Source organism: Schistocerca cancellata, chromosome 4, assembly GCF_023864275.1.
Source record: "Schistocerca cancellata isolate TAMUIC-IGC-003103 chromosome 4, iqSchCanc2.1, whole genome shotgun sequence".
Taxonomy (NCBI): Eukaryota; Metazoa; Arthropoda; class Insecta; order Orthoptera; family Acrididae; genus Schistocerca; species Schistocerca cancellata.
Window position 1 is genome coordinate 779,432,306 of NC_064629.1, and position 24,885 is coordinate 779,457,190.

The following is a 24,885-nucleotide window of genomic DNA, read 5'->3' on the forward strand; positions in this document are numbered from 1 at the left end:
AGTTTCAGTCCAGCAGTTTCAATCTGCCAGGAAGTTTCATATCAGCGCACATTCCACTGCAGAGTGAAAATTTCATTCTGGAAATCTGTAAGTGTCAGACATTTATAGAACTGCAACTTGTATCCTATGACAGAATCATGTAAGCCCTGGAAAAATCCATTACCAGATATTTTGGAGTCCAGTAAAACTGTGACAATGTTCACCCAATTGAGTTTGTTGAAGCATTGGCAAATATTCCAGGATGCTCAGAAATAGGTGATGTTAATGGATGGCTGTGAAACAACAGCCAGACTGGCTACAATATTATTTCTGACATTATTACTGTCTATGTTGATCTGCAGACGATGACAATGGTGCTCACCCATGTAATTCTAATTTTTCCATGAACCTTCGATAATATGAATGACACTGGTCCCGTCTAATACAAAAAAAGCAAGGTTCCACTTTAAGTGAGAATGAGGAAGATGTCTTAAACCATAAGGTTCACCTTAATACCAAATGGCCATTAAATTGTCTCCATTGCCCGTAAACTCTCAAAGACAGTACCCTATAGTTTAATAAGAATGATCAAAGTAACTTAACAGTTCTGACATTCAAAATATTGGAGGGAGGGAGGGAGGGAGGGAGAATGTTTAGCTGCATGCATTTCTTCCATTCAACCTCCCATTTAAACTCAGCACAACACATCACAATAAGAAGCTGTATGCACATGCGCACGCATGCAACAAATTTACCTGAATAAGATTGACAGCTGAAACTGGTAATTGAAAGAATAAATGCAATTATGTCTGGCAGTAACTTAAGAAACTTCACCAAGCCCATAAAATTTAAAACATGTGGTTCTTTCAAAAACTGCCAACTCATTTTATGGGTTACATGAGGTGCTTCCATGAAATATAATCTTTCCCAATCTTTGACAATGGAGAGTGGGAGTGTTAGTTAAACTTTATTCATAGATGATGTAAGAAATCATCTAATTCTGTGGATTCTTGGAAGATATCTTTACACAGATGTAAATGTACAGCTCATTAAGTGCGAACAGTGATTGTGCAAAGGGATTTATCCAATCATGAAATAGTGAAGTTACTTTTGCGGGAAGAGGTTTTAGAAGATTTAGAGAATGGACAAGAGAATTATGAACAAAGTTGTGTAAACGAAAATACACAACTGATTACTTAATATTATTACTCAAAAAATGATTTTAAATTATTTCTGTTAGACTGTTAGGGTTAGCATCAAAGACTAATCTTTTCAGCAGACTAAGTATATCAAAGTTAAAAAGATTAATTTCAGTACACATAGTTTGCTGCTTCTATTACCTGTGTTTATGAAGGGAGTGAAACTGATCACCTATACACATCAACATGTGTCATCAATTACATATGTTTGATATTCAGCTGTGCTACAGATTTTCAAACCAATTAAGACAGGAGATATGGAAGCACACACACCTACATATGTCAAACTATAATAATTTTAGAAAAGAATAAAACCTCATTTATTACAGAGTTCATAGAAGGCACTGAAATCAGGCGTTTCTTGGCCTTCTTTCCGTATGTTTACTTGAAGAAGGCCAAACATAGTAGGTTATTCTCATCATGCATCCAGAGACAAGTTGCAATTTTGCCTCCAAGTAATTAATTTCTGCAGTGCAATCACACTTACTTGCAACTTATTGACAATATTAAGCCAAAAACATCAGGAAGATTTCATCCACTCTCCAAAGTGCTTCTCTTCTACAAAAGCCTTTGATGACAGTGCATTCTGTTTTCACTCTAAAAACTTACTACAGATGCAAGTGTCATTGAGGGACTTTATAGGTGTCTATACAAAATACACCACAAATATGCCTTTAATTTTTACAATGTCACAGAAGCAAGCAGTGACCATGTGCTCAATTGAGCTTTGTGCTAGAAGGCAGGAAGTCATTGTCAGCAGTTATGAGTCACTGGCCGGAGTGGCCGTGCGGTTCTAGGCGCTGCAGTCTGGAACCGAGCAACCGCTACGGCCGTAGGTTCGAATCCTGCCTCAGGCATGGATGTGTGTGATGTCCTTAGGTTTGTTAGGTTTAATTGGTTCTAAGTCCTAGGCGACTAATGACCTCGGAAGTTAAGTCGCATAGTGCTCAGAGCCAGGTAGTTATGAGTCTGCTGTCTGACAATCCATTTAACAAGGAAGCAAATTGTATTTTAGACACCATAAGCAAATCAAGACAATTTAGTTGCAACTAATATGAAAATAGAGAAATTATATAGATTAAATGTAATTTGTTAGAAATTAAATGGAAGGACAGAGGGATGCATATTCACTGTTCACAAGACATGTCAGTGTATGGTATCACAAAAAAGATTGGCATACATATACTGACAATTTCCAACATAATCCTATAATCTGAATGAGGATAGTATTTAACTTGCAGGCTAATGTTTGCAGTAGAACTTGTTTTGACACAGAACAGTGAAATGGTGACAATGTTTATTCACCTGGTGTTCATGGGAGTGTCAAATGCATTTCGATTGTACAGTTCAGTGGACAAAAATAAAATCATGAACTTTATTACTACATTTGCAGCTGAACTCACTCAGCATGAGCAACAAGTTAGTATATCTGAAACAAGGTGGAACCAAATGTCGATTGCTTCTTTAATCAAGCAGCTCCTCATGTGGCCTTAAAAGGCTGGATGGATCCCATTCCAGATATTACCACCCAAAAACTGAGGTAGTTACCAGAAATCTAACCTAGGCCGTTTGTCTCTTCAGTCAATAATGTTAACCACTAGACTGCAAACGTGGATGTGCAGGTAAATTAACAGAGGCATTTTCAGCAACACATACTGTACTTAAGTATGCTGTACATTTCAAATATGTACTTCCTGGTGCAAGGAAGATCCAAGAAGTTTCTCAAAGAGATACATAACCTTTGCAAGCAATGTGATTTTGCTTTAGGTATGAATTTTTTTCAAAATCGACCACATGAAGCAGCAATAGGATAACATGATTTGATACAAAGCATGTGAAGAATCCGTACAAATAAGCTACTTTTATTTTCAATGTACATTTTCCAATATGAAACTTTTCATATTTTTCAATCACACTGTCTTTGATTATCCTCAGACCTATTAAGAAAAACATCTATTTCAACATAATGCAGTAAAAGGGAGTGTTCAGATGGCAGAAAATTTGTCTGGATGTTAAGAAATGCCACCAAAGCACTTACCTGAATTTTGATAAAAATGTGGTTTCTACAGCCAGGTACATGCAATAGGCCTTTTACTGGTAGTATTAACTGGTTCATACATGGCCCCTCCAAAATCAGTGTAAGTCCTGGATGGAACAACAATGCAAAGACTAAAATAAGAGTTCAGCAAAATGTCACTGGACAATCACTCAAAAATAATTGTGTAAGAGCCATCCTGACAACACATTCAAATATCATCCCTAACAATTTATGAAACAGATCACACTTATCAAAAAACATTGCAAGTTTTACCACATCCCTATTCCCATATGTTAACAGACCACAGAGCAGCTCAAACTAGTTGTTGCACTCTTGTTTGAACATTAAACGAAAAATATAAAACTTGGGACACCATAACTTGTGCACCATAAACATGTTCTCTCCCTGGAGCAAGCAACCACTTTTAAGCAAACTGTACTCTATGCACAGACATGTTACAAAACACTCTTAATGTAATAGTTGTTGGCAGCTCAGAACAATGTTACACAAATGCAGCCTCTTCTACTGTTTGCCAAACCTCAGGAGTCATTGTTTATTCAGTGGCTCGACCATGGGTGAAAGCAAACGATGGCTTCAAAACTGCTGCTCTTGGGATCAGAACGGCACTCTTCAGAACTGGGGCAAAAAGCTGAACTGTACTGAGAAATACCAAAGACATACCATCAAAAACTGGTGATATGAGAAACAGCCAGTCAGGAGAGTGTTCATGACAGCATGGATCATCCACCCATTGCTACCTATAGCAAGGATAAGCACTTCTATTGGGAGCTTTTCAACTGCTCACTCACCCTACAGTTTTAACCTCACAATCAGACACTGGTTCCTGCACTTTAAACAATTGGTTGGTGGACAGTGGTTTGATAAAGACAAACTCAAGACCACCATTGTCAACCTCACTTCAAATCACATGCTGAACATGAACACAGGAGGGATAAAGAAGCTGGTATAAAACCGCAAAAAATACTTGTTGATCAAACCTAACAGTAACTAATTTAGCAGCCCACTTCTGAATTGCTTCAAAGTCTTTGTTTCATCCAGCCTGGTGGATGATCTCAAACATTCAAGCAGTGCTACAGAATGGGTCACATTAGTATTCTTTATGCAGTCTCCTTTACAGATGAACCACACTTTCCTAAAATTTCTCCACTAAATTGATGTCCACCATTCACCTTCCCTATTGTCACCCTTATAAGCTCATTCTGTTCATGCCACTCTGCAATGTTATGCCTAGATATTTAATCAACACGACTGTCTAGCAGCACATCCCCAACGCTGTATTCGAACATAGTGGGAGTGTTTTTCCTACTCATCTGCACTAGCTTACATTTTTCTACATTTAGAGCAAGCTGTCATACATCACAATTAGAAATTATGGCTTAGATATCTCACACCCTCTAACAGTCATTCAATGAAGACCCCTTCCTGTAGAGCAGTGTCATCAGCACACAGCCACAGATTGTTGTTCACCCTGTCCATCATTTGTGTATATTGATCCAGATGATACCTTTGTCTGATTAACACTCACCATTTAAGATACTGTACTGGGTTATATTACTTAACAAGTTCAAGCCACTCATATCTGGGAACATATTCCAGACACCCAGATGTTTAACAGTCTGTAGTGGGGCACCATGTTAAATGTTTTCCAGAAACCTATACATACAAAATCTGCCTGTTGCCCTTCATTCAACATTCATTCACAGGATGTCATGTGAGAAGAGGGCAAGTAGAGCTACACACAAGTGACACTTTCTAAATCCATGCCAACTTGTGAACAGAAGCTTTTCTGTCTCTAGGAAATTTTCTGCTGCAAACCAATGCTAAGAACAATGGTCTGTAATTTTGTGGGTCCATTCTTGCACCCTTTTTGTATACAGTAGTCACCTGCATTTTTTGCAGTTCCTTGGAACTTTGCAGTGGGTGACATTTGAAAAAATTTAAGCCCAGTAAGTGGCCAATGCTATAGACTACACTAAAAACTGGATTCCGCATGGATCTGGTGACTTGTTTTCAACTCTCAGTTGCTTCTCCATGCCAGAGATGCCTGTTACTATGTATACCAGAGGAGTCTAACATGCAAACAATGGTATGTTTGTACAATGATCCTGCATCAATGATTTCTTAAATGTGAAATTTAAAATTTCCACTTTCTTTTTGCTGTCATTTCCACACCAGACTGGCCGACAAGTGACTGGATAAAAGCCTTCGAAACTGATTTTATGTAGGGCCATAATTTCCTCAGATTCCCCCACAAGGTACAATGGTGAATGTTGTTTTATGCTTTGTGCATCAATCTTTTTATAGACGCACGAATTTCTACTAACTTTTGCCTGTCTCCATCTGCATGTTCTTTTTGTAACAGCATTACGATCTGCTACCTCACCTTTTTTTTTTATTGAATCATAGTGTCTTCCCCAGTTTTCCATAAACTGTTCTAAAGTACTTCACAAGGTTACCTGTCTGTGCCATTTGCAGAGAATCTATAAACATCTCAGTCTGTACTCTAGGTTCAAGTTGCCTCCAGCTAATATTGCAAGATGTGGGCATCTCCATGCTACTGAGCAGAGACTTGAGTAATTCTAAAACTCTTGTGGCAGAATTGGGTGGCTGGTAAAAAACATACAACAACAGTGTTCACCTAGACCTGTTACCCATATCCAGAAAATTTCAGTAAATTTCAACTTCAATAGACATTTTTGTCAACTGCAGAGAACACACTCCCTCCTACGGCATCTAATCTGTATTATATATACATTCCCTACCTCCCTAACAAGGGAACCTCCCCATCGCACCCCCTCAGATTCAGTTGTAAGTTGGCACAGTGGATAGGCCTTGAAAAACTGAACACAGATCAATCGAGAAAACAGGAAGAAGTTTGTGTGGAACTATGAAAAAAAATAAGCAAAATATACAAACTGAGTAGTCCACGCACAAGATAGGCAACATCAAGGATAATGTGAGCTCAGGAGCGCTGTGGTCCCGTGGTTAGCGTGAGCAGCTGCGGACCGCGAGGCCCATGGTTCAAGTCTTCCCTCGAGTGAAAAGTTTATTTTCGCAAAGTTATGGTCTGCCCGTTTGTTCATTGACGTCTCTGTTCACTGTAATAAGTTTAGTGTGTGTTTTGTGACCGCACCGCAAAACCGTGTGATTAGTAGATGAAAGGACGTGCCTCTCCAAGGGGAACCGAAAACATTTGATCGCAAGGTCATAGGCCAACTGATTCTTCCACAGGAAAACATGTCTGATATATTCTATACGACACTGGTGACGGCACGTGCGTCACATGACAGGAATATGTTGTCGACCCACGTAACTTTTACACTTGGCGAATGGGTAAAAAGATTCTTCTACCTTGCCCGATTTAGGTTTTCTTGTGGATGTGATAATCACTCCCAAAAAAGTGATGAAAACATAAGAGTTTGTCACAAACTGCAACAAATGAATGCAAGTTTCACAGTCGCACAGTTTTCCCTGTGCTCTGTCAAAACATGTTTTTTTAACGTTTTAAATTTTACGAGTAGACCGTCAAATCCTGCATATGTCCAAGCAAATCTGAACATGTCCTGGAATTTTGGAGAGAAGTTGATTATATAAAAAATTAAACTTTTCTCTCTAAGGAAGACTTGAACCATGGACCTTTTGTTCCGCAGCCGCTCACGCTAACCACGGGACCACGGCACTCCTGAGCTCACACTATCTTTGATATTGCCTATCTTGCGCATGGACTACTCAGTTTGTATATTTTGCTTATTTTTTCATAGTTCCACACAACTACTTCTTGTTTTCTCAATTGATTTGTGTTCAGCTTTACAAAGCCTATTCACCGTGCCAACTTATAACTAAATCTGAGGGGGGTGCGATGGGGAGGTTCCTTTGTAAGTATTTCAGAGATTTCTATTTTGAGTTTCAGCCAGCTCTTGGTTCTGAGAATCTGAGTGTGACAACTTTTCTGGAGTGCAGTAAATTCAGGAACTTTGTTACAAATACTCTGACAATTTACCACTAAAATTTTGACAGTTTAAGTGTCTACACTGTTCTTTTGTTTGAGTTCACTTTATTTCTGGTGAGTGTTCAGAAGACCAACTACCACTCAGCCAAAAAACCTACCTACCTGCCTTTTCCAAGTACTCTGCTACCTGATTTGCTGCTTCTTGTGTGTAGTGCTTACCTGACCCACAAAGGTGAGACCTAAAATTCTTCATTCCATTATGGATGTTCAGAAATCTGCAGCCAGGACTGTCACAGAATCTACAGAGCATCTGGTTGTAAGGCCCTCAATTCAGCTACACACTACAAGACCATGACCAATGCTGGTAGCAATGCTACAGATTCCAAGTCCTACATGCACTGTGAGCTACACCAACAGTCTATCACCCTTGCCAGCTGTCTGTAAGAAATGAGGATGGTCTTAGAACCAAAGCAACAAAAGCACCTTGCACAGTCAATAGCCAGAGGCAGGGTCTCTTCCACATATCAGATGAGGTCACCTGGCAGACATGCCAAGTGCACATTGGATTTCTTTCCAATACCTGATACTAATTTGGGAAAGGACTTCATAATGTGACTAACATTGGAGTTCCTGATAACTAAAAGACCCCTTCCCCCTTGCTGGATGTCTGCTAAGAACCTGCTGAAGGAGTGGTCACCTGCTCTTTCACAGGAGGAATGGGCGAGACTAGTTGGCCAGCCTCAACACTGGCTTCACCTTAAGTGACGAGAATATCACCACCTGCCACTCTGCAGTGAGACCAGACCTCATGTAAGCTACACTGCAATGTGCAGAGCCTGTGGGCTAAACAGGCCACACCTGAGGTGTCCCATGCATTGCACCAGATTCTCCACCACTTCTACACCTCACCTCAAGGGAGCAGCTTTAAGACACCTGACCATGGCCAACAGTGAGCAACTGTTTGCTATCTGCAGCCAGCTCCTCCTGCAACCACACACAGCATGCACACATCCACCCTAAAACTATTAACTTGATAAAACATACAAGCTCAGAGAAACTACTGTCCAATGGAGGCTGACATGTTACTGAGCTGTATAGCTAACCATTCAAAAATTACTACTGAGCTACAGAAACACTGCATCTACAATTCATCACCAAAAATTTGAACAAACACATCTTAAAAAACATGCAAGGAATATTAGAATTAAACTAAGAAAAAACAAAAAGCTGCCAAGGGGAATAAGTGTTCTGGGCAGTGGGGATATAAATATGGTGGGGTGTGGCTGTGCACTGAGCCCTAGTGCCAGTCAATCCAGTCCTGTCTATTGCTGAGCTCTTGCACTGGCCAAAGCAATGTGATCATTTTGTGGACAATCAGAAGTTTTGTAACCAACTGCACACAAAATTTGCAATAACCAATCTATCAGTCAAGTTCATACAACTCTGATATCTGATGGAAACTTACATAAGAATGTGATCATGAAATAACTTTCTGGTTCTGTCAATGTTTGCAACAAGTTCATCTGTCACAACAGAGTGTTGTTTCCTTCACCACGGACTTTTGTCTGACCTTTCTGAAACAAACAGCAACATTATTTTATAGCATTGTCATTCAAAGATCTCTTCATATATTGTATGAAGTGCACTATGAATGTCTACAGCTCTCACACCAGTGAGTGGTTCACAGAATGTAATTCTAATATGGTTGGCTTTCCTATGATAGCAGTCATTTCAGTTGCAGTGAAAACTGATCAATAACCTTCCTGTGGCACAGCCAGGTTTATACTGAGCCAAGTGACAGCTATGCTGAAATCACTATGCCTACTCATTTGTGCACCAGACACCAATGCAACTTCCAAATAGCCCTCACTTCCTTTAAACTCCAAGCCTGATGTATTTTTTTTTAATAAGTACTGTTCTGAAATAAGACAAGTAGATTTTATTAGCAATTTTATTTTTAAATGAAAGCCTGAACTTTACTTTTCTACACAATTAGGAATTGTGTAAAGCCCTTCTCACTTTTTGACACTTAAGGAAACCTCAAAACTAAGAATTTTTCTCTCTCCCTTCATCCACTTTCTGCAACAAATTGTTATTAATGACTAAGATCAACTTTATATCTCCTCATGCACATTTGTACGGCCATCCTTAAAAACTCCCTCATTTCTGTACCATCCCATCACCTACATTTTCTGCATACATACATTTCACTGATGGATTTCAGCAGCTTTCATGCCTTCAGCACTAAGAAAACTAATCACAGTGTGCATTTCAGTTAGCAGTGTTCTCAATCTGAGGAACCATTTCCAATACTCAAATAAAAACATGCTGAATATTGGTGGAAATTATGTAGGAAATTAGATTAAAATACTGGTTTTCATGTAAAAACAAAATTACTACAAAAATCTACTTTTATTTTCATTTCAAATTGCACTTAAATATCTCTTATGTAAGTTCCCAAACCCATTATGTCCCTTTCACACCATCTGGCTACAATTGTGCACATTAAATTTTACTGTGTCTTAACTGCAACAGAAGCATTTTTCCAATGGAAACCTGAGGTACACATTTGTGAATGGTCAACCTCTTCATCACACACAGGTGCTGCCAACTGTTGGCCATCACTATGATAGTATCATTAAGTCAACATAGCAATGAATAGCAGCTCATGACCAACATAATATAGGGATGTGGTTGGTTCACTATTCCACTGCATAACTGAATATGGTTATTTTGGATGGTAGTCAATGAGCATAGAGAATATTTCATAATTAGTTATTTTAGTCAGTAAAATAAAGCCAAGAAAACAAAGTGTTTTGAAAACAAGTACACATTTCTGTATAAATATTGCATCTAAAACCATTACATAATCATCTAAAAAGATTACCACAAAGAATTTTCCTTCCTCTTCCAGAAAACATTCAGGTCTGAAAGGCATATAAAGAGGCACTGTGATAAAAATGATAAATGCTGTTAGATGGCCACAGAACCCTTCCAATGGAGCTCAGAATGTTATGCCTCCAAGCAATTTTACACACCTCTTCAGTGTCAAAAAAAACACACCCATTGGAAGCTGTCTTCCTTAAGACACCAGTAGTATACCCACTTCCAGCAGGCTGCCAACAAAGGATTGACACCTCACAATCCCATATTATAAGCAGCTAAGAAGACACCAATTCTGTGACAACCATTCCTGATGACTTTACTATCCATTCCAATTTTTAACATGACTAGTTGAGTAACAATATGGCAACTCCTGGACATGTTCAGTCCTCCTCCTTCCCTTACCCTTTCACATGGGCCCAAAGGTACCTCCCCCTGCAACTTAAATTGTGTGCCTATATCACAAAAAAATTCTGGTAGGATTTCCTTTTCAAGTGTCAACATTTTTCTTACTGGATTCATTAATGACTAGGTACAATGTCAACACTTTAGCCACTCCAGATTCCTCATGAAGCACACACTTACAGGACCTACTGTTGGATGTAAAGTCCAACACACCCAACTCCATAGTGATATTGAGCTATTTGAATGATTGTTTACTGTTCTTGCCTGGTGAGGATGATTCTATTGAGCACTACCTCCACTTTCTGAAGGTTAATGGAACATCAAGTTCTGAGACTTTTTGCAATTGAACATTTATTCTGCAGGAACTATCTACCTGGACATCCACAGACATTTTTCAGATACACTCATCAAACACCACTTGCTCTAGTCCTGTCCAGGACTATCCTACCCCATTAGATGCCAGGTCACCTGTTATAGCAGCCATGTCATATACTAACTCTGCTGCACACAATGCACAGTGTTTTATGTTGGTATGGCTACTAACCAGCTGTCCACCAGGACAAATGGCCACCACCAATTTAAGAACAAAGTTGACTACCTGATGGCACAAAATGCTCAATTTCAATGGCTGGTTTACAACCTGAGCCATCTGGATCCTTCCATTCAACACCATCTTCTCTGAACTACAAAGATGGGCACTACCATTACAACATATCCTCTGTTCCCATAATCATCCTAATTTCAGTCTCAGGTAAACCATTGTCTCTCTACCCTAAGCAACAGTTTCCCCTTCCTCTGTCCTGTCACCCCCACCCCACCTCCCCTCCCCTCAAATTCACATCCCCTTATTGCCTTCAACATGTGCCACTTTCCCCTGGCCTCTACAACTATACCTGCCAGACCTCCCTTGCACATTCCTAGCCAGCAAACTGGCCTCCCTCCAAACCGTTAGCCACCCACCCCAGTCACTCTCCCTGCCTCTCGCTTCCTCTGCACTTTCCCCCTCCTCCCAACCAGCCTACCTGCCAGAAAACAGAATGCCACTGTCAGTCTAGTTGAGACCATGTAAGTGTGTGTGTGTGTGTGTATATATATATATATATATATATATAATATGTGTGTGTGTGTGTGTGTGTGTGTGTGTGTGTGTGTGTGTGTGTGTGTGTGTGTCACACACCTTTCTGTGTGAACTCTTATTTTACCACTATGCTGACTGATGGTAATTCCTCACAAAGTTAGTGGGAAACAACAACACAATTTAGCATTCTGAGTTTCTGATCATAACTGTGTGAAAAGGCCATTCAAGAAAAATGCTTTTATTTTAATTATTTCCAACTCAGACTTTATCATATCTACAACTATCTCCCTCCAGTGAGAATTCAAAACAAGCTGCCTTTCTCAACTTTTTATCACTCATAAAATTTACCAAGTTAAGGATCCCATACGTGCAATAAAGCTTTGAAGAGGACACACAAGGTTAATGTAAACAGTATCTTTACTGGACCTGTTGCACCTTCAAATTGTTCTGTCTGCAAAATGCAGTCTTCATTCACCTTCCCCACATTTTCTAGGTGATGGGAGCCAATTTAAGTTTTTTTAACTGTACTCCCTAGGTACTTAGCTGAATAACCTTTAAATTTGTTTAATTTACTGTGTAACCAACATTACTAGAAATTTTTATCACTAATGTGGGGACCTGATTCTTTAACGTTCAGGGCAATTTCCAGTTTTCGGACCATCGAGATACCTTGTCTATACTATTAATCGGATCTTCTAATAACTTTACTGGACAGTAAATGGCATCATTTGGAAACATCCTAAGGCTGCTCTGTCTCCTAAATCATTAATATAAAGTGAGAATGGCAGAGGGCTATAACATTTCCTTGAGGAACCTCAGATGTAACTGGTTTTATCAGATGACTTCCTGGCAATGTTCATGAGCTGTAACCTCTACAGGAAATACAGTCTGCCAGACAATAACTCTCCTTTAAACATAGGAGTTTTATTGCCAGGCACTTAGAACAGCGCATTTAGTTTGGAACACACAAACACGAATTCTGGGTGATGCATCCTGCCGTTATGTGCTCTAAGAATAGTATTCCATTGAATGTAAGAATAAAAGTACTGAATTTACGAGTTCACCATTTACTATATTTATTATGTTTTGGATGCAAAATTTTTGCAAGCTCGATCCTGTTAAAGAGGACAACAGTAGGTAGAGTCACAACATCTGTGCACAAATGCATAAGACATCCTTATAAAGTTCGAGGTGCCTTCATATCATTTTAAGCAGGATGTCTACCAAAGTATCTTCTAGGCTAATGGCTGTTTGGGATCTCAAAATTACTATTAAGTGTTTTATTCAATTAATTTTAATGTTCTAGCACTTTAAGGACCTTTTGGCTGTATGTGATACTTTTTCACAATGAATTTGCATTACTTTGCAATTAACTGTAAGTGATGTTTACACTCACAAGCAGCACACCCATTACATGAAGAGCTAAAGGGGCATGGTTCTACCTCAAACCTCAAGCCCTTTGGGAGTAGTGGGCAGGGAAGGAAAAACAGCACAGCCTTGTGGATTTGAGCAAATGTACAGCATTTGGGCTGATGCAGGTGTCCAAGAGGTTACCTATCAATGACTATTTCAACACAAAATGCATCCACCTAGACAGCACATGACTCACCTTAAGGTTGATAGGCATTTGTTGTTTCTCCTGGTTTGCACACTAAGAATTACTTCACGGGAAAAAACAATGCCTTTATGAAAATATTAGGTAACAGCATGTTTCCCATACTGAGGCAACAGTTTGAACCTGGCCTTTACAAAAAATGGATCCTACATACTATTAGTCACACAGCTTGTGTTTGAGATTAACAGCAATGAGTATATGGAGATACACATATGGTAAAGAATGGACTCAAGAGAGCTCATGCCTAGCTATTACATGAAGTAAAGAGTAGACTCCTACCTCAGTAGCTATGTCCTTTTTCATTTTACCATAAGACAAAACAAATGGGGGATTTCAATTACAAGACAGAATATGTGAATCCTCTGATGGATATCAAACTTTTAGTAAATTTGTTTTTCCTACTCTAAAATATGCATGCAATTCTTCAGCACAGAATATGCAAGAAAAACACTATCACTAAATAGTAAAGTGAAAATATCCTAACAAATCAGGGCTCCACGTACCACTACACTAACAAGAGAGGAGAGAGGAGTTAAAACTGCATCACAATCTTAACGTGGTCACATAGCTTCGAATAATCTGCACTATTAATGCTAATGCAGGCAATATATTCCTATACTCTGATTAAAATAACCTCATGACTGACGCTGCAGCAAATCTAGTGTTAGGACTAGCCAATTACAGTTCTTTCTTGAGCACATTCTGCTCGCTGTGTTGTCTGTTTTGTAAAGACACAGGGGCTTATCTAGTATAGTTGGCCGCACACTGGCAACACTGTCCACTGACACTGCACTCTCAATCACAAAGTTATTTTAATCTGAGTGCAATTATTATATAATTAAATTTTAAGAAAATGCATAATGTTACCTACTTTTCCGTTGTTGCAGAACATACTGGTTGGTTGGTTTGTGGGATTAAAGGGACCAGACTGCAACAGTCATCAGTCCCTTGTTCCAAAACTTGGAAACACCCACACAGTAAAAAACAGATAATGGAGACAACAGACGACACAGGACAAAAAAACTCAAAGAACAAACAAAACAAATTAAAACCACACAGAGTGACAGTGGTTGGCCGACCATAGAGAAAAAAAGGAAAAGTCAACCACCGAGAAACATTAACAACTCAGTCTAAAACCGTAGGCCAAAGGCCAGAATCAACATAAAAGAACATAACAACCACTCAGATTAAATGATAAAAACCCCCTGCCCGAATAAAACGCAAAACTAAGTCCGCCATGGCAGAGTCATCTGTTAAAAGGGCAGGGAGCGTATCAGGCAGCACTAACATCTGCCTGAGCACAGCTAAAAGGCGACACTCCAACAAAACGTGGAACACAGACAAAACAGAGCCGCAGCGACATAGAGGTGGGTCCTCACGGCGCAATAAGTAGCCGTGCGTCAGCCGAGTGTGCCCAATGCGCAGCCGGCAGAGGGCAACAGACTCCTTGCAAGAGACCCACATGGATGACTGCCACACAGTCGGCGTCTCCTTGATAGGACGGAGTTTGTTTGGCATGGGCAGGTTGCGCCATTCAGTGTCCCATAGTTCGAAAAATTGGCAGAGTAAGATTGCACGCAAATCAGTCGCCGGGAGGCCAATCTCCAGAGATGGTTTACCGGTGGCCTCTTTCGCCAGGCGGTCAACATTTTCATTGCCGGTATCCCAACATGGCCTGGGTTCCACATAAAGACCACAGATCGGCTGCAACGGGTACGAGTATGCAGGGACTCCTGGACAGCCATCACCAGACGAGAACGAGGGAAGCACTGGCCGATAGCTCGTAAACTGCTCAGGGCGTCGCTACAGATAACTAAGGACTCACCTGACTCAAAAATGGTTCAAATGGCTCTGAGCACTATGGGACTCAACTGCTGAGGTCATTAGTCCCCTAGAACTTAGAACTAGTTAAACCTAACTAACCTAAGGACATCACACACATCCATGCCCGAGGCAGGATTCGAACCTGCGACTGTAGCGGCCTTGCGGTTCCAGACTGCAGCGCCTTTAACCGCACGGCCACTCCGGCCGGCTGACTCACCTGAGCAGGATTGGATACACTCTAGGGCACTAAAGATAACGACCAGCTCACCAGTGAAAATGCTGCAGCCAGCCGGCAAGGATCGTTGTTCATAATGGTCCCCTAGAGTTAGAACATAACCGACACGACCAGCAACCATCGAACTGTCAGTGTACATAACGCCAGAGCCCCGATACACGTCTAGGATGGAATAAAATCGTTGGCAGAAGGCCTCCGGAGGGACTGAGTCCTTCGGGCCCTGTGCCAAGTCGAGCCAAAGGCAAGGGTGAGGCGCACACCACGGGGGTGTATGCAGAGGGGCCCGGAAAGGAGGTGGAACAGGGAAAACCCCAAGCCCGGAGAGAAGCTATCTGACGCGGACGGCGATTGTACAACCCGACCGGGGCCGACGTTCTGGGAGATGGACGACTGACTGCGGGAACAGGAGTCGATAATTTGGATGCCCGGGGAAGCTATAAACATGGGCAGCATAAGTGGCCAGTATATGTTGGCGCCTTAACCGCAGTGGGGGGACACCTGCCTCCACAAGTATGCTGTCCACAGGGCTGGTCTGGAAAGCACCAGTGGCAAGTCTTATTCTGATGTGTAGGATTGGGTCCAGCACACACAATGCAGATGGGGATGCTGAGCCATAAGCCAGGCTCCCATAATCCAGACGAGACTGGATTGACACCTGGTAGAGCCGTAAGAGGGTAGATCGGTCAGTGCCCCAGCTGGTGTGGCTCAAGCATCGCAGAGCATTTAGATGCCACCAACACATCTGTTTAAGCTGCTGAATATGAGGCAGCCAAGTCAACCGGGCATCAAAAACCACACCCAAAAACCTATGTGACTCCACCACAGCAAGAAGTTCGCCATCAAGGTAAAGCCACGGCTCCGGATGAACAGTGCGTCGCCGGCAGAAATGCAAAACGCAGGTCTTGGCTGCCGAAAACAAAGCCATGCGCTACAGCCCAAGACTGCGCCTTGCGGATAGCACCCTGCAGCTGACGTTGAGCAGCTGTAATGCCATTAGAGCTATAGTAAAGGCAGAAGTCGTCAGCATACAAGGACGCTGAGACAGATGTTCCCACCGCCGCAGCAAGCCCGTTAATTGCTATTAAAAACAGGCAGACACTTAAAACAGACCCCTGTGGCACCCCATTCTCCTGAATTCTGGAGGAACTATGAGACGCTGCGACTTGCACGCAGAAGGTACGATGCGCCAGAAAATTGCATATGAAAATTGGCAGTGGACCCCGAAGACCCCAATCATGAAGTGTAGAGAGGATGTGATGGCGACACATAGTATCAAACGCCTTCCGCATGTCGAAGAAGACAGCGACCAGGTGCTGACGGTGGGCAAAGGCCGTACGGATGGCTGATTCCAGGCTCACCAGATTGTCGGCGGCAGAGCGGCCTTTATGGAACCCACCCTGAGATGGAGCCAGGAGGCCCCGTGACTAGTACCCAACTCAATCGCCAGCTCACCATCCGTTTGAGCAACTTGCAACGAACGTTGGTGAGGCTAATGGGGCGGTAGCTGTCCACCTCCAAAGGGTTCTTGCCAGGTCTCAAAACGGGGATGACAATGCTTTCCCGCCATTGCGACGGAAACTCACCCTCGACCCAGAGACGATTGTAAAGGTCGAGGAGGCGTCGCTGGCAGTCCGCTGAAAGGTGTTTCAGCATCTGACACTGGATGCGATCTGGCCCAGGAACGGTATCAGGGCAAGCGGCTAGGGCCTGAAATTCCCACTCACTGAATGGAACCTTTTTAGGATTCAAGATGGTGGGTGCAAAATGCAAGGCTCCAACGTTTCATCCGCTCTTTAATGGAGCACAAGGCCAGTGGGTAATTTGCAGAAGCGGAACTCAGAGCAAAATGCTCTGCCAACTGGTTGGCAATTACGTCGGAGTCAGTACAAACTGCCATTTGAAGGCAATGAGGTGTTCTATGGAGGGATGTCACTTGTGATGCTGGAGCGCCCGCCGGCGATCTTTAATCGCTTCAGCGATCTCAGGCAATCAAGGCACAGTCCTCCGCCGAGGAGACCCAGAAGAACATGGAATAGCAGATTCTGCGGCAGTAACGATGCCAGTGGTAACCGTGTGACCCACCGCATCAATGTCATCATTCTACATCTACATTTATACTCCGCAAGCCACCCAACGGTGTGTGGCAGAGGGCACTTTACGTGCCACTGTCATTACCTCCCTTTCCTGTTCCAGTCGCGTATGGTTCGCGGGAAGAACGACTGTCTGAAAGCCTCCGTGCGCGCTCTAATCTCTCTAATTTTACATTCGTGATCTCCTCGGGAGGTATAAGTAGGGGGAAGCAATATATTCGATACCTCATCCAGAAACGCACCCTCTCGAAACCTGGCGAGCAAGCTACACCGCGATGCAGAGCGCCTCTCTTGCAGAGTCTGCCACTTGAGTTTGCAGAACATCTCCGTAATGCTATCATGGTTACCAAATAACCCTGTGACGAAACGCGCCCCTCTTCTTTGGATCTTCTCTATCTCCTCCATCAACCCGATCTGGTACGGATCCCACACTGATGAGCAATACTCAAGTATAGGTCGAACAAGTGTTTTGTAAGCCCCCTCCTTTGTTGATGGACTACATTTTCTAAGGACTCTCCCAATGAATCTCAACCTGGTACCCGCCTTACCAACAATTAATTTTATATGATCATTCCACTTCAAATCGTTCTGCACGCATACTCCCAGATATTTTACAGAAGTAACTGCTACCAGTGTTTGTTCCGCTATCATGTAATCATACAATAAAGGATCCTTCTTTCTATGTATTCGCAATACATTACATTTGTCTATGTTAAGGGTCAGCTGCCACTCCGTACCCCAAGTGCCTATCCGCTGCAGATCTTCCTGCATTTCGCTACAATTTTCTAATGCTGCAACTTCTCTGTATATTACAGCATCATCCGCAAAAAGCCCCATGGAACTTCCGACACTATCTACTAGGTCATTTATATATATTGTGAAAAGCAATGGTCCCATAACACTCCCCTGTGGCACGCCAGAGGTTACTTTAATGTCTGTAGACGTCTCTCCATTGATAACAACATGCTGTGTTCTGTTTGCTAAAAACTCTTCAATCCAGCCACACAGCTGGTCTGATACTCTGTAGGCTCTTACTTTGTTTATCAGGCGACAGTGCGGAACTGTATCGAACGCCTCCCGGAAGTCAAGAAAAATAGCATCTACCTGGGAGCCTGTATCTAATATTTTCTGGGTCTCATGAACAAATAAAGTGAGTTGGGTCTCACACGATCGCTGTTTCCGGAATCCATGTTGATTCCTACATAGTAGATTCTGAGTTTCCAAAAACGACATGATACTCGAGCAAAAAACATGTTCTAAAATTCTACAACAGATCGACGTCAGAGATATAGGTCTATAGTTTTGCGCATCTGCTCGACGACCCTTCTTGAAGACTGGGACTACCTGTGCTCTTTTCCAATCATTTGGAACCTTCTGTTCCTCTAGAGACTTGCGGTACACGGCTGTTAGAAGGGGGGCAAGTTCTTTCGCGTACTCTGTGTAGAATCGAATTGGTATCCCGTCACGTTCAGTGGACTTTCCTCTGTTGAGTGATTCCAGTTTCTTTTCTATTCCTTGGACACTTATTTCGATGTCCATTAGAGAGGCTCAATAGTGGCAGTGGAGGAGAACAAGTCTCAGTCAGCTTTATTCATAGTCCACCTGCAAGTGCGCCAAGAAGACTGACACTGGCAGTGACAAAGATCGGAAAGTGGTCACTACCACACAGGTAGTCATGCACTCTCCATTGGACACACGGTAAGAGGCTAGGGCTGCAAATCGAAAGGTCAATGGCGGAGTATGTGCCGTGTGCCACACTGAACTGTGTGAAGGCACCATGATTTAAAATGGAAAGATCGAGCTGTGCCAATACATGCTCAATGGTGGCACCTCGACTTGTTGCCACTGAGCCACCCCACAGAGGGTTATGGGCATTTAAGTCGCCCAGTAACAAGAAAGGTGGCGGCAATTGGGCTATCAGCGCAGCCAGGACATGCTGGGCAGCATCACCATCCGGTGGAAGGTTAGGACTGCAGACGGTAACAGCCTGTCGTGTCCACACCCGAACAGCGACAGCCTCTAAAGGTGTTTGTAGAGGGACAGACTCGCTGTGAAGTGAGTGAAGGACATAGATTCAGACGCCACCAGACACCCTTTCATAAGCTGCCCGGTTCTTATAATAACACCGATAGCCACGGAGGGCGGGGGTTCGCATCACTGGAAACCAAGTTTCCTGAAGAGCAATGCAAAAGAAAGGGTGAAGGCTGATAAGTTGTCGGAGCTCAGCTAGATGTTGGAAGAAACTTCTGCAGTTCCACTGGAGGATGATATTGTCCATGGCTCAGAAAGGTGTGAAGGGACTGGACAGGCAGATTACACCACTGGGTCACCTGCTGCCTCTGATGGAGCACCTGTGCAAGTGCTATCCATTGCGTCTGAGGGACCGGCGAGATCAAGGTCCTCAGCAGACAAGAATCGCTACCTCATCCTCTGACGCAGAGCCTGTAGGTAGCGGTGAGTAGGTGCCACTGCAGGTGCCTTGGTCTTACAGGTCTTCAATTTCGCTTTCTCTCGCTGTTCCTTAGGTTGCCGTTGCTGGGAGAGCTTATTGGAGTCAGTCTCTGGGACCGAAGATCAGCACAAAGCTCGATGACCAGCGACCTGTGGCTTCTTCAGCCACTGGTGGGTGTCTGCTGTGCCGCTGGTAGGAACCTGGGAAGGGAGTGACCCAGGGGATGCCCTCCGAGCCGAGCGAGAGAAGCCAAAGAAGACGGACGCTTCTCCGGCTTAGAAGTGGGGACTGGCATGCCCGATGGTTGGGGGAGGGGGGGGGGGTGTTGCTCCTGAAGTAGATGGAACAACAGGGAGTGAAGTGCCCCCTCACAATCAAAGGGGCCAGTGGATGCTGACCGATCTTAGAGCTAACTGTATGTGATGATGGGAGAACCGTTGTTGCAGCAGCGGCATAGGTCTACGTCATTGGCACAGGATAGAGCCTCTCATATTTCTGTTTAGCCTCGGTGTATGTCAGGCAATCCAGGGTCTTATATTCCATTATCTTCCGTTCTTTCCGGAAGACCCGGCAGTCCGGCGAACAGGGGGAATGGTGTTCTCCGCAGTTAACACAGATAGGAGGTGGGGTACATGGAGTATTGGGATGCGAAGGACGTCCATGATCTCAACATGTGATGCCGGAAGTACAGCAGGATGAGATGTGCCCGAACTTCCAGCATTTAAAACACCGCATCGGAGGAGGGATATATGGCTTCACATCACAACGGTAAACCATCACCTTAACCTTTTCGGGTAAGACATCACCCTCAAAGGCCAAGATGAAGGCACCAGTGGCTACCTCATTATCCCTCGGATCCCGATGGACATGCAGGATGAAGTGAACACCTCGTCTCCTAGGTTGGCGTGCAGTTCATTGTTGGACTGTAGAAGAAGATCCCTGTGGAACATAATACCCTGGACCATGTTGACACTTATGGGGCGTGATGCTAACTGAAACATCCCCCAACTTGTCACAAGTGAGCAACCTCTGTAGCTGGGCAGAGGATGCTGTTTTGATTAGAACTGAACCAGGGCACATTTTGGACAACAAACTTGTCCTCTAAATGCTCCACAAAAAACTGGGTCTTCGTCGACAAATGATTCTCCATCAACTCGCCTACACATGAGGTACCGGGGTGAATAGTCTCCACTGCCTTCTTTAGCCATACGTTCCTCCCATGGAGTGACCAGGGAGGGAAATGACCTTGGTTCGTATTTCTTGCCATTGAGGTTAGGCCTCGATAACTTAGAGACTGCTGGTGGAGGCCCATCAGTGAGAGATGATGTACCACACTTCATTGCGGGTCATCCGCCCTGATGCCACCCACTCCGACCAGGGGCTCTCCCCACGGGCGCTACCTAGCAACAGCAAAGACCACCTGGCAGGATGGCCTTTGCCGGGAGTCCCGATGCCCCAGAGTGATAGGCATCTACTCCTTGGCATACGTGGGGAGGCAGCAGCTCAGGCATCAGCAGAGCGATCCCTATGTAGTCAGGGGGCTACCACCAAGACGGTACATGACGACCCCACCACAACGGACTTGCTACCGTGCTGGTTGTTGGGTGTCGAATATCCATTAATAAAGGAAGCAAAGATGGAAGTGCACAACGGAGGGAATGTAGGCTACCCGGAACACACTGCAGCCAATGTGGCCGGAAGTGCAAGTCCAACTCCATGACAATAATGAATAGGCCAGATCTTAGGGCAAGATGGATATAGAATGCACCATGTAAGGCATCCTTCCCCAAATGGTATGCACTAACAGAAAATTTGGGAAGGTAGTGGTCAAACCCCATAGGGGGACCATCACATTAAAGGCTGAAACAGTTTAGACTCCTTTTAGTCACCTCTTATGACAGGCAGGAATACTGCGGGCCTATTCTTACCACCGAACCCGCAGGGGGGCATACTGGTCCTCACGAAGGAAACTTTCCCAGACAAGAGGATTTTATTCTTTCCGAAAATGAGCACTTCTTGTAATGCTCGATATGAAATTCAAATAAAACAAAGAGGCATTCCCCAAAGTAGTGTTATAGGCCCTTTGCTGTTCCTTACCTATATATATGATTTGGGAGATGATGTGAGCAGCTGTCTTACATTGTTTGCAGAAGACACTGTCCTTTATCGACTAACGAAATCAGACGATCAAAACAAATTGCAAAAATTATTTAGAAGAGAGATCTGAATGGTGCGAAAATTGGCAGTTGACTCTAAATAACGAAAAGTGTGAGGTCATCCACACTAGTGCTAAAGGTAATTCATTAAACTTTTGGTTACACGATAAATCAGTCACATCTAAAGGCTGTAAATTCAACTAAATACCTAGGAATTACAATTACGAACAACTTAAATTGGAAGTAAGACATAGAAAATGTTGTGAAGAAGGCTTACCAAAGACTGCATTTTACTGGCAGCTTTAATTTTCGAATACCAGTAATAGTGTTCCATAGATTTCATGTTTGTATTGAATACAGTCCAGAGACAGTGCTTATTTTCATTGTTTCCAACAAGAAGTGCCTAGTAACCACAGTCTGCTATTAGCTACCTTTAGTGAAATAGCAGTATAGTTAAAAGTTGATTACTTAACTCTCTAAAGTAAATTGTTGATTTCTTACGCTGAATAGGATGTGTGACTGCTGTGTACAGATGCAGGAGAAGCGATCACTGCTCACAAACAGCTGAATGTGCTGATGGCCGCTGTCAGCCGTCTTCAGGCTGACGCCTCCAAATGTAGCGGCAGTGGGAAGTCTGGTGCGTCGCATGGTACACCCCAGGTGTTACATGTTTCATCCACGGTCCCTGCTGTCTAGACATCTTCGCAGGTACCTGGCACGGTTGGGCCACCCTCTCCCCAAGGGGAGTGGCAGGTTCAACGGCATTTGCGTCACACGAGGCGGAGGGTCAATATGGAGGCTGGCCATGTGGCATTGCCTGCTCTGCCTGCGAGTGGACATGTGGCCACTCCTTCAGCAAGGTCTGAGCAGGCACACAGTGGGAGGGGTTTATTAGTGATTGGGAGCGCCAATGTTAGGCGGGTCATGGAGCCCCTTAGGGAAATATTGGAAAAGTAGGGGAAGAAGGCCAGTGTTCACTGTCTGCTTGCCAGGGCATCTCATCCGAGATGTGGAGGAGGCCCCCTGTTGGCGGCGATAGAGAGCACTGGGTGCACCCAACTGCAAATTGTTGCTCCTGTTGGCACCAATGACGCCTGCTGTCTGGGTTGGCAGAATTGAAGGCAGAAAGCCTCACTCACGCAGTGGAATCTGAGCCAACTATCTGTAGTGCCATTCCCAGGACCAATCGCGGTCCGATGGTTTGGAGGCTTAAACCAGAGGCTCAGACGATTCTGCAGAGATCTGGGGTGCAAATTTCTCTACCTCCGCTATTGGGTGGATAAATTTAGGGTCCACCTGAATAGGTCAGGCATGCACTACACGCAGGAAGTGGCTACAAGGGTAGCGGAGTACATGTGGAGTGCACATGTGGGTTTTTTTAAGGTCAGAATTCCCTCCCTAGGTCTAACAAGACACCTCCCGAGATGCGAAAAGATAGCAGTAGGCAAAACGCAACGGAATGACAGTATTAATGTAGTAATAGTAAACTGCAAGGGTGTCTATAGAAATATCCCAGAACTTCTCTCATTAATAAATGGTCGCAACGCCAACATATAACTAGGGATGGAAAGTTGGCTGAAACCATATGTAAACAGCAATGAAATTCTGAACTCAGATTGGAATGTATACCACAGAGACCGGCTGGAGAGTGAAAGGGGGAGGGGGGGGGGGGTTTTATAGCAATAAAAGTGCAATAGCATCAAAGGATATTGATGGAGCTCCAAAATGCTAAATAATTTGGGTGAAGGTCACAGTTAAAGCAGGCTCAAACATGGTAATTGGATGTCTCTACAGGCCCCCTGGCTCAGCAGCTGTTATGGCAGAACACCTGAAGGAAAATTTGGAAAATATTTTGAGATTTCCCAACCACGTTATAGTTTTGGGTGGAGATTTTAATTTACCAGATATAGATTGAGAGACTCAAATGTTTATAACGGGTGGCAGGGACAAAGAATCTAGTGAAATATTTTAAGTGCATTATCTGAAAACTACCTTGAGCAGGTAAACAGAACAGACCTGTGGTGATAACATTAGCCCTGACGACAAACAGACCCGAACTATTTGAAACAGTTAACACAGAACAGGGAATCAGCGATCATAAAGGGGTTACAGCATCGGTGATTTCAGCCATAAATAGAAATAAAATTTTTCTGTTTAGCAAAAGTGACAAAAAAGCAGATTTCAGAGTACTTGATGGATCAACAAAAGTTTTATCTCAAGTACAGATAGCGTTGATCGGTGGACAAAGTTCAAAACAATTGTACAATATGCATTAGATGAGTATGTGCCAAGCAAGATTGTAAAGAGATGGAAAAGAGCCACCATGGCACAACAGAGTTAGAAAACTGCTACGGAAGCAAAGGGAACTTCACAGCAAACAAACATAGCCAAAGTGTTGCAGACAAAAATTACGCAAAGCAAAATGGAGTGAGTGAGTGAGTGTATGTATGTATGGGGGGGGGGGGGGGGCATGCGAGAGGCATTCAATGAATTCGAAAGTAAAGTTCTATGTACTGACTTGGCAGAAAATCCTAAGAAATTTTGGTCTGTTGTCAAAGCAGTAGACTGATCAAAACAAAATGTCCACACTGTGACCAAAATGGTACTGAAACAGAGGATGGCAGGCTAAAGGCCAAAATACTAAATGTCTTTCCAAAGCTGTTTCACATAAGAAGACTGCACTGTAGTTCCTTCTCTAGATTGTTACACAGATAATATGGTAGATATCAAAATAGATGACAAGGACAGAAAAACAAAATCACTTGAAAGAGGAAAGGCCGCTGGACCTGATGGGATACCAGTTCGATTTTACACAGAGTACACGAAGGAACTTGCCCCCCCCCCCCCTCCTTGCAGTGGTGTACCGTACGTCTCTAGAGGAGCGTAGCATTCTGAAATATTGGTAAAGGGCACAGGCAATCCCCGTTTTCAAGAAGAGACGTCGATGTGCAGAACTATAGA

At 43.4% G+C, this 24,885-nt stretch overlaps 1 protein-coding gene across 4 annotated transcripts in view; it reads right to left on the reverse strand.

Annotated features, from left to right (window-relative positions):
* Positions 1 to 24,885, reverse strand: part of LOC126184628 (SCY1-like protein 2) — a 179,263-nt gene that overhangs the window by 149,728 nt on the left and 4,650 nt on the right. Inside the window, exons 3-4 of one of the 4 annotated variants that reach the window (XM_049927099.1) lie at positions 8,652 to 8,756; positions 3,217 to 3,323 (exon numbers count right to left, since the gene is read on the reverse strand). The exons of 1 other annotated variant lie outside the window; for it this stretch is intronic. The gene's annotated coding sequence lies outside the window, so the exon portion shown is untranslated. Of the gene's footprint in view, positions 1 to 3,216; positions 3,324 to 8,651; positions 8,761 to 24,885 lie in introns of all 4 variants that reach the window. 2 more of the 4 variants (XM_049927096.1, XM_049927097.1) reach the window with 2 other exon arrangements.